The 9,691-nt window shown below is 43.7% G+C and overlaps 1 protein-coding gene across 3 annotated transcripts in view; it reads left to right on the top strand.

The window, feature by feature from the left end:
* The first annotated feature begins 708 nt into the window (after positions 1-708).
* The window catches only part of ATCAY (ATCAY kinesin light chain interacting caytaxin), a 100,055-nt gene continuing 91,072 nt past the window's right edge, over positions 709-9,691 (top strand). The window contains exons 1-2 of one of the 3 annotated variants that reach the window (XM_040322213.1): positions 709-1,050; positions 1,778-1,812. The gene's annotated coding sequence lies outside the window, so the exon portion shown is untranslated. Of the gene's footprint in view, positions 1,051-1,777; positions 1,813-1,861; positions 1,923-9,691 lie in introns of those variants that run through there. The other 2 variants (XM_040322209.1, XM_040322215.1) reach the window with 2 other exon arrangements.

The raw sequence follows: 9,691 nt of genomic DNA, 5'->3' as shown, positions 1-9,691 counted from the left end.
GTGCAGTGCAGCCTAATTACTTGGATAAGGTGGCTACTGGGAGACACCTGCTGGTGGGCACCAGAACTGCGTTCTTCGACTCTGGGAGCAACAGTGACACCAGCGGGTGACCCAGGTACTAACACTGCCTGACACTGCCATCACTTACCTCCTTCTAAAAAATCTGGTTGCTTGGGTGTCCCTATCTTTAATACATATAAACATAGAAAAGTGATGGCAGAAAAAAGACCAAGTGGTACATCGAGTCTGCCCATTTTTTTTTTTTTTAAATACTATAGATCTGTTTGTCCAAGTATTCTGATATAGAACACATGCATCAAGTGAAGCTTGAACTCCTGGCAACTAACATTCTCAGGAGAAGCCTGCAATAGTAGCTTCCATATTTTCTCAGTACAGGATTCATGTAAATACTCATTGATCTGTTCCATTTAATTCATGCACATTCATGTATAATGGTCATGGTAGTATGTTGTTTCAGATTAATTATTTGGGTTAAAAGAATGAAAATTTTTGACTTTTTAAAAAAAATCTTAATGTCTCAAAAGATTCTCAGCTATGTTAGAGTTAATCCATTATTTTTTTTTCTTCAAGCCCTTTCCTGCTTGATAGGAGCTATTCTATTTGCTATGATGCTGCCATCATAAGACCAATGGAGGCTGATCTGCTCCTGGAAAAGGAGGAGAGGGAGCTGATGTAGAATCTACCCCCTCCCCTTCTTTCTGTCTCCTCCATTGCACATCCACAATAGCTGATGTTTCAGCTTCTGAACCTGTATCAGCTGTGAGCTCTTTATTAACAATCTCCTACAACACTATTACAAGCATGACCACTGTATCTGGGATTACATCACACAGTACATTGCAGGAATGAAAAAGCACATGAAATTGACAAACCTCTAAATGTGTAAACATGGTGATTTTGCAAGGATTTAAACTAATGATTTTTAGTTATGTATACAAGGCAGAAGACGAGTGACCTAGAAGACGCTTCAGTGTAGCCATTTTCCATAATAATTTACTTTCCACACTGCTGAATCTTCGCTTTGGAAAGGTATGTACATTAAAATGATGTTTCCCTAAATGTAGTCATTGAATGAATTAGGATTTGCAGTCACCCTTTTAATTGTATATTTGTGTTTATGTTTACAGTCATGCTTAGTCACAGAACATCAGAGAATAACATTCATGGTCTTATGTTACACATTCTACAATAAAATGGTGTCAGTTACCTTTGTTTAATGGGCTTCTTTGTGATTTTTGAAGCTGACAAAAGATTGTCAGTGATTATTGTTCAGCAATATGTTAATAGATATATTGTATTACAAGCCACACCTAGATTTTTATTTTTTTAATATGCTTCATTATTTAAAAACATTGGTGAGACCGTTTTCTTTTTCTACCTTTCTGTCTCAGTGGGGAATCATGTGACAACCTCTGTCTCACTCTCGCTGGTGGTGCGTTACCTACTCCATTTTTCAGTGGCCACTGTCCACAGTAGCTGAATATAAATTAGGACAGGGCCTCGTGTGTCAAACACCAGCCTGAGTGACATAAAAAGTTTCCGATTCACCAGATTAACAAAAAGAGAGGGTCAAAATGAGCAATAATAATTTTTCTAGCTACAATATGTTATTCTAGATGTATTAGAACTACAAACGCCAGCATGCAGCACTGACAGCTGATTTGTTTTATAGAATTATACCCCCCACCCACAAAAATGGCCTTTATGAACAATAATGTGCTATCTCTCTCTCTCTCTCTCTCTCTCTCTCTCTCAGCCGGCTTTGGTACTTCCTGATAGTACGAAGGGCAGGTTAGTTCCTTCCTGACAACTGAATCTACCTATTGAGAAAATCTATAAAGCTGCGAGTGCAGAGGGCTCGAAATATCATCATTATCTTTGTTGAATGCAAGCTAAAAATAGTAAAATAATTTTTTTATTTTCTTTTATACTGTCAATGCATGTTTTCCACTCCAGAAGAGGCAAAAATATCTGCCCTGCCCATGTGCAATGCAGTATCTGGCACTAGTTGGCTCACAGACAACCAACTGTGTAATGTATGAAACAAGTAACAGAAACTTTATCATTTCTTACATTCCCCTTTTGTGTAATCTGCACTCCACAAGACAGAGTTATCTTGGCTACACCAATACAATGTACAGTAAAACCTTGGTTTGGGAGCGTTTTGCAAGACGAGCAACATGTTTTAATAAATTTTGACTTGATATACAAGCGATGTCTTGATATACAAGTAGTGTCATGTCACAACTGAGTATAAAAGAGGAGAGAGACACCTCTAAGGCCTTGTACACACGACCAGACATGTCCGATGAAAACGGTCCACCGTTTTCATCGGACATGTCTGCTGGGAGGTTTTGGTCTGATGTGTGTACACACCATCAGACCAAAATCCCTGCGGACAGAAAACGCGGTGACGTATACGACACCGATGTTCTCTGACACGGAAGTACAATGCTTCCACGCATGCGTCGAATCAATTCTACGCATGCGCGGGATTTCGGGCCGCTGGTTATACGTCATAACTAGCGGACATGTCCGATGAGTCATACTAACCATCGGACATGTCCGACGGACAGCTTTTCACCAGACAAGTTTCTTAGCATGCTAAGAAACTTTTGTCCGCTGGAAACCTGTCCGCTCGGCCGGAAAACTGTCCGCTAGGCCCTACACACGGTCAGACATGTCCGCGGAAACTGGTCCGCGGACCAGTTTCAGCGGACATGTTCGGTCGTGTGTACGAGGCCTAAGTGTAGCAATATGGTTACATTTAATGAGGGTACAACATTTGTCAATTCATATGGTTGATGAATAAAACAGGCAGTTCTAAGTATGCAAGAATCCGAGGTAAAGCTGTCCACATAGACCATCCTCCTCACCGCCATCGACGTTGTCCATTCCACGCTGCACTCCACGAGTGGTTCAATCGCTTTACTGCGGGGTAGGCTTCCCGGTCACTTTTGCAGACTGAGGCCCCGTACACACGACCAGTTTCCTCGGCAGAATTCAGCTTCCGACCGAGTTTCTGGCTGAATTCTGCCGAGAAACCCGGCCGTGTGTACACTTTCGGCCGAGGAAGCCGACGAGGACCTCGGCGAGGAAATAGAGAACATGTTCTCTATTTCCTCGTTGTTCTATGGGAGCTCTCGGCCCGCCGAGGTCCTCGGCGGCTTCAGGGCTGAACTGGCCGAGGAACTCGATGTGTTTGGCACGTCGAGTTCCTCGGCCGTGTGTACGGGGCTTGACAGCGGTGAGAGCCAGCGGTGTGGAGGATGGTCTATGTGGACAGCTTTCCCCCGGATGCCTGCATACTTGGATGTGCCACTTTTAATCATCAACCATGTGAGTTGCTAAATGTTGTACCTTCATTAACCTCTTGCCGACCGCGCTATAGACAAAATCCGTCTATAGCGCAGTCGAGTTATTCTGGGAGGACGTCCCTGGGACATCCTCCCAGAATCTTGCTCCCGCGCGCCCCCTGGGGCGCGCTCCCAGAATCATCCGTGAGCGCCGGGTCTAGAAGACACGGCGCATCACAGATCGTGGTAAATTGCCGCTGATAGCGGCCGTTTTCCACGTGATCGCTCTGTCAAATGATGGAACAATCACTTGTAAACAAACCGGTGTCATGTGATGACGCCGGTTCCTCCCTCCCCTCTCTGTCCCAATCAGTACAGTGTGAGAGGAGAGGTGGGAAAGCGGAGGCAGCAGCAGTGCTGTAGGCTGGATCTGTGAGGCCTCGTACACACGGCCGAGAAACTCGACGGGCAAAACACATCGTTTTGCTCGTCGAGTTCCTTGTGAGGCCGCCGAGGATCTCGGCGAGCCAAATTTTCTAATTCCCATCGGGGAAAAAGAAGACATGCTTTCTTTTTGGCCCGACGAGATCCTCGTTGGTTTCCTCATCAAAAAGTGTACACACGACCGGTTTCCTCTGTGACTGTCAGGCCTCGTACACACGGCCGAGTTTCTCGGCAAAAACCAAGAAGCTTGCTGGGGGTTTTTTTTGCCGAGAAACTCGGCCGTGTGTACGAGGCCTGACAGTCACATATCCAGCAATCCATCCCTGCCCAATACTCTGCAATGCCCTGTGCACTACTTTGCAATGCCCTGCGCAATACTCTGCAATACCCTGCACAATACTATGCAATACCCTGCACAATACTCTGCAATACCCTGCACAATACTCTGCAATACCCTGCACAATACTCTGCAATACCCTGCACAATACCCTGCGCAATACTCTGCAATACTCTGCAATACCCTGCGCAATACTCTGCAATACCCTGCGCAATACTCTGCAATGCCCTGCAATACCCTGCGCAATACTCTGCAATACCCTGCGCAATACCCTGTGCAATACCCTGTGCAATACTCCGCAATACCCTGCAATACTCTGCAATACCCTGCAATACTCTGCAACACCCCAATACGCTGCAAAACACCAATACTCTGCAATACCCTGCAATACTCTGCAATACCCTGCAATACTCTGCAACACCCCAATACGCCGCAATACCCCAATACTCTGCAATACCCCAATACTCTGCAATACCCAATACTCTGCAATACTCTGCAATACCCTGCAATACTCCGCAATACTCTGCAATACTCCGCAATACTCCAATACCCTGCAATACTCCAATACCCTGCAATACTCCGCATAACGTCCACCCCCTCCCGCCACCCTCCGGTGCTTTTACTGACTCACTGCTACGATCAAAGCCAGGATCTTTTTTTTTTTTTCCAGGCTTCCCAGCCTAGAGGTGAGATGTGGGGTCTTATTGACCCCACATCTCACTGTAAAGAGGACCTGTCATGCTATATTCCTATTACAAGGGATGTTTACATTCCTTATAATAGCAATAAAAGTGATCAAAAAGTGTATTTTTGGGGAAAAAAGTGTTAAACTAAAAAAATTAAGTAAAATGAACAATACAGTTTTTTGTTTTTTTTAAAGCGCCCTTGTCCCCGTGTGCTTGCATGCAGAAGCGAACGCATACGTAATTTCCGCCAACATATGAAAACGGTGTTCAAGCTACACATGTGAGGTACCGCTGCTAACGTTAGAGCGAGAGAAATCATTTTGGCCCTAGACCTCCTCTGTAACTAAAAACATGTAACCAATAAAAATAATTAAAGCGTCACCTAAGAGGATTTTTAAGTAGCGAAGTTTGGCGCCATTCCACGAGCGTGTGCAATTTTGAGGGGTGACATGTTGGGTATCTATTTACTCGGCGTAACTTCATCTTTTTATATTGTGCAAAAACATTGGGCTAACTTTACTGTTTTGAAATTAGATAGGCCGTCAGTACTTCAGGTGTGATCAATTTTCAGATATTTGCACCATAGCTTGTGGACTCTATTAGCTAGATTCAGAAACACTTATGACGGCGTATCACTAGATACGCCGTCGTAAGTCCGAATCCGCACCGTCGTATCTTTAAGCGTATTCTCAAACTGAGATACGCTTAAATCTTGCTAAGATACGACCGGCGTAAGTCTGCTACGCCATCGTATCTTAGTTGCATATTTACGCTGGCCGCTAGAGGCGTGTACGTGGATTTACGCCGAGAATATGCAAATGAGCAAGATACGCCTATTCATGAACGTACTTGCGCCCGATACGCTGTTTACGTAAGGCGTTTTTCCAGCGTAAAGATAAACCACCAAAAAGATAGCGCAGCCCATGCAAGGTATAGGCGACGGAACAGCCGTCGTATTTTACGTTGTTTGCGTAAGCGTATGCGCCGTACCGACGGTCCTCATTTACATGGGGTTACGGGTATTTTACATGGAGCACGCCCCCTACCTGCCTAATTTTAATTAGCCGGGGTTACGCCGACACATTTACACTACGCCGCCGTAACATGGGACGCGAGTTCTTTGTGAATACAGTACCTGCCTCTCTAAGTTACGGCGGCGTAGTGTATCTGAGCTACGCCCGCACAAACTTAAGCCAGTCTTTCTGAATCTGGCTATATAACTTTCACAAAGACCAAATAATATACAACAATTTGTACTTATTTTTACCAAAGATATGTAGCAGTATAAAATTTGGCCAAAATTCATGAAGAAAAATTACAAATTTTATAAATTTTATAACAGAAACGAGAAAAATTCTTTTTTTTTTTACAGAATTTTCAGTCTTTTTTCTTTTATAGCGCAAAAAATAAAAAACCCAACAGTGATTAAATACCACCAAAAGAAAGCTCTATTTGTGTGAAAAAAAGGACAACATTTTCATATGGGTACAGTGTTGTATGACTGAGTAATTGTCATTGAAATTGTGAGAGCACCGAAAGCTGGAAATTGATCTGGTTAGGAAGGGGGTTTAAGTGCCCAGTGGTCAAGAGGTTAAATGTAATTATATTGCTACACTTAGGCCCCATACACACGGGAGGATTTATCCGCGGATACGGTCCAGCGGACCGTTTCCGCGGATAAATCCTCTCGAGGATTTCAGCAGATTTTAATGCGATGGAGTGTACTCACCATCGCATTGAAATCCGCGCCGAAATCCTCTGGCGATGACGTGTCGCGCCGTCGCCCCGATTATGACGCGGCGACGTGTGCGACGCTGTCATATAAGGAATCATTACGACGCATGCGGGGGATCCCTTCGGACGGATGGATCCGGTGAGTCTATACAGACCAGCGGATCCATCCGTTGGGATGGATTCCAGCAGATGGATTTGTTTGGCATGTCAGCAAATATTCGATCTGCTGGAATCCATCCCAGGGGAGAAATATCCGCGGAAACAGATCCGCTGGAGTGTACACACCATAGGATCTATCCGCTGAAACCCATTTGCTGGGATTTTTCAGCGGATGGATTCTATCGTGTGTACGGGGCCTTAGAGCCCTTTCACACTGGTGCGTTTTTGCAGCGTTTTTGCGGCGTTTTTGCCGCGTTTTCGCCGTAAAAATAGAGCTATTAAGACGCTCATAAAACGCTCCCCATGCATCTCAATGGACCCTTTCACACTGAGGGGTTGCGCTGGAGGAGCGTTGAGAAAAGTCCTGCAAGCAGCATCTTTGAAGCAGCTTTTGAGCGCTGAAAAAAACGCTCCAAAACCGCCCCTAAAATCGCGCTAAAAATGCGGTAAAAATGCTGTAAAATCGTGGTAAAATAGCTGTGTTTTACCGCTATTTTAACGCTCCGCTATAGGCGTTTCCAGTGTGAAAGGGCTCTTAGAGGCTTTTGCTTCTAATCCTCTTGTGGCAGCTTTCATTTGTGGATGGATATTTTATGGTTACACAACCTATCACATTGCACATCTTGTTATATGGATTATAAACTGAAGGACCTATGAATAAATTGTTGTGGAACGAATCATTTGAGTTTCCATTATTTCTTATAGGGAAATTTGCTTTGAAAGTGCTTTGGATTACAAGCATGTTTCTGGAACGAATTATGCTCGCACTCCAAGGCTTTACTGTACTAGCTATGTGCTGGCTTCTTGCCACAGCCAGCAAACCATTAGAATTTTGGAAATACGTAGTAGAAATTACTTTTTTGCATATACAGACATGGCATAAGACCTATTTTGGCTGCACAAAATGTTTGTGAGAAGTAGTAGGCATTGATTCTATTATACACTGTTGTAAATATTTTACAGGCCAAGAAGCTATCTTGGATGCATGCAATACATTTTTTGGGCTATCTGGCTACAACCCAAAGACAAGTAGCAGGTAGTTGTGTCTTTCATGCTGTTGGAATATATTCTACAGACTAGAAGGACCCTAACACGATCATTTTTCGGCATGAAAAAAAACTTTGTTTTTCAAAAACTTCATTTAAAATGATCGTGTGTGGGCTACACATCATTTTTCAGGTTCTGAAAAACGACAAAAAAAAAATTCGAACATGCTGCATTTTTTAACGTCGTTTTAAACTATGTCGTTTAAAACGACGTTAATGCTCAGAAGCAAGTTATGAGACGGGAGCACTCGTTCTGGTAAAACTACCATTCATAATGAAGTAAGCACATTCATCACGCTGTAACAGACAGAAAAGTGCAAATCGTCTTTTCCTAACACGGAATCAGCTAAAGCAGCCCAAAGGCAAATGGAACTTCCCCTTTATAGTGCCGTCGTACATGTTGTACGTCACCGCGCTTTGCTAGAGCATTTTTTAAAAACGATGGTGTGTAGGCAACATCGTTTTAATGATGAAGTTGGGAAAACTTTGTTTTTTGGACATGCTGAAAAACAACGTTTTTTTTTTCATGCTGAAAAACGATCGTGTGTACGCAGCATTAGACCTTTCACATGCAGTGCATTTTACTGGCTGCCTGGTATTAGCTACCAAGTAGTCAACAGTGTAATATTTGGAAGAAGGAGCAGAGAGTTGCTTTTACTCTTCTTACTGCTAGAGCATGCACTACAGAACAAAAGTAGAATACGACTTGGCTTGTCTACCCCAATGCATTTCGGTGGCTACTTGGCTACATTCCACAGGGAGCGAACTGTGTAGGTTTTAGAACAGCTAGCCTCTCTTTTTTTTCACACTGTCAGAGCTTATTCTACATGCCAGGAGGGATAGACTACCTAATTTGTCAGTAAGCAATGCATTGTCCTGGCTATTTGGCCACCGCCTACAAGCAGCTATATATATCTGTTTTCAAACAAGTTTTAGAAATTCACTTCCCTTATTCATATTGTCAGAGCATATTCTATACTTACTCATGATCTCTGCTGTCTGTGTGTTACTTACTCCCTACTTATTGCTGACCCCTGCACTTGGTGATACTTCTGAACTCTGTTCTCTGTGCTTTGCTTACTCCTGCGCTCTGTGTTACGCATTCCTGACCTCTGTTCTCTTTGCCCTACTTATTTATGACACCTGAACTCTGTGCATTACTTACTTCTGATCTCTGTAATCTGTTAGTAACTTGCTCCAGACCACAATTCTCTGTGTTGCGCTTGTTTCCATTCTGCATATCTGAGACATTATGTCTTAATGCCTTTTGTGGGGGTGGGGTGTTACTTTGTGAGTATGGTTAAATTGGGTGTGGACAGTAGGGTGTCCCCAGATTTCATTTTTTTAAATCTGGTAACCTCACTCCAGGCAAATTTTATGCACCTCATTTGGGATTGACAGATTTGACAGTAAATGGGTACTATGCCCGCCACCTTACTACAAATCCTCATTCCTTGTCCATTGGCCACTTTATACTTGTTAAAAACTATGGGCCAGATTCACAGAAGAAATACGCCGGAGTATCTACTGATACTCCGGCGTATTTTCAAATTTGCCGCGTCGTATCTTAATTTGTGATTCTCAAACAAGATACGACGGCATTTGGCTAAGATCCGACAGGCTTACGGCTTTGTACGCCTTAGGATCTTAGGCTGCAATACTTTGGCCGCCGCTGGGTGGAGTTTGCATCGTTTTCCAGCGTCGGGTATGCAAATTAGCTTTTACGGCGATCCACAAAGGTACTCGCGTGCGTTACGTAGTCGCAAATCTTTTTTTCCCGTCGCAAAGTTAAGCCTGCTTTTTCATGGCTTAACTTTAGACCAGCGATGTTAAAGTATGGCCGTCGTTCCCGCGTCGAATTTCAATTTTTTTTTTCCTATGACGTCTGGGAATACGTTACGCACGTCGCCGTTCAAACAATACGTCGGGGCGCCGTAATTCGCGCAAAGCACGTCGGGAAATTTCCTA

This window comes from Rana temporaria, chromosome 1, assembly GCF_905171775.1.
Source record: "Rana temporaria chromosome 1, aRanTem1.1, whole genome shotgun sequence".
NCBI lineage: Eukaryota > Metazoa > Chordata > Amphibia > Anura > Ranidae > Rana > Rana temporaria.
This window is presented reverse-complemented; position numbering and strand designations above follow the sequence as displayed.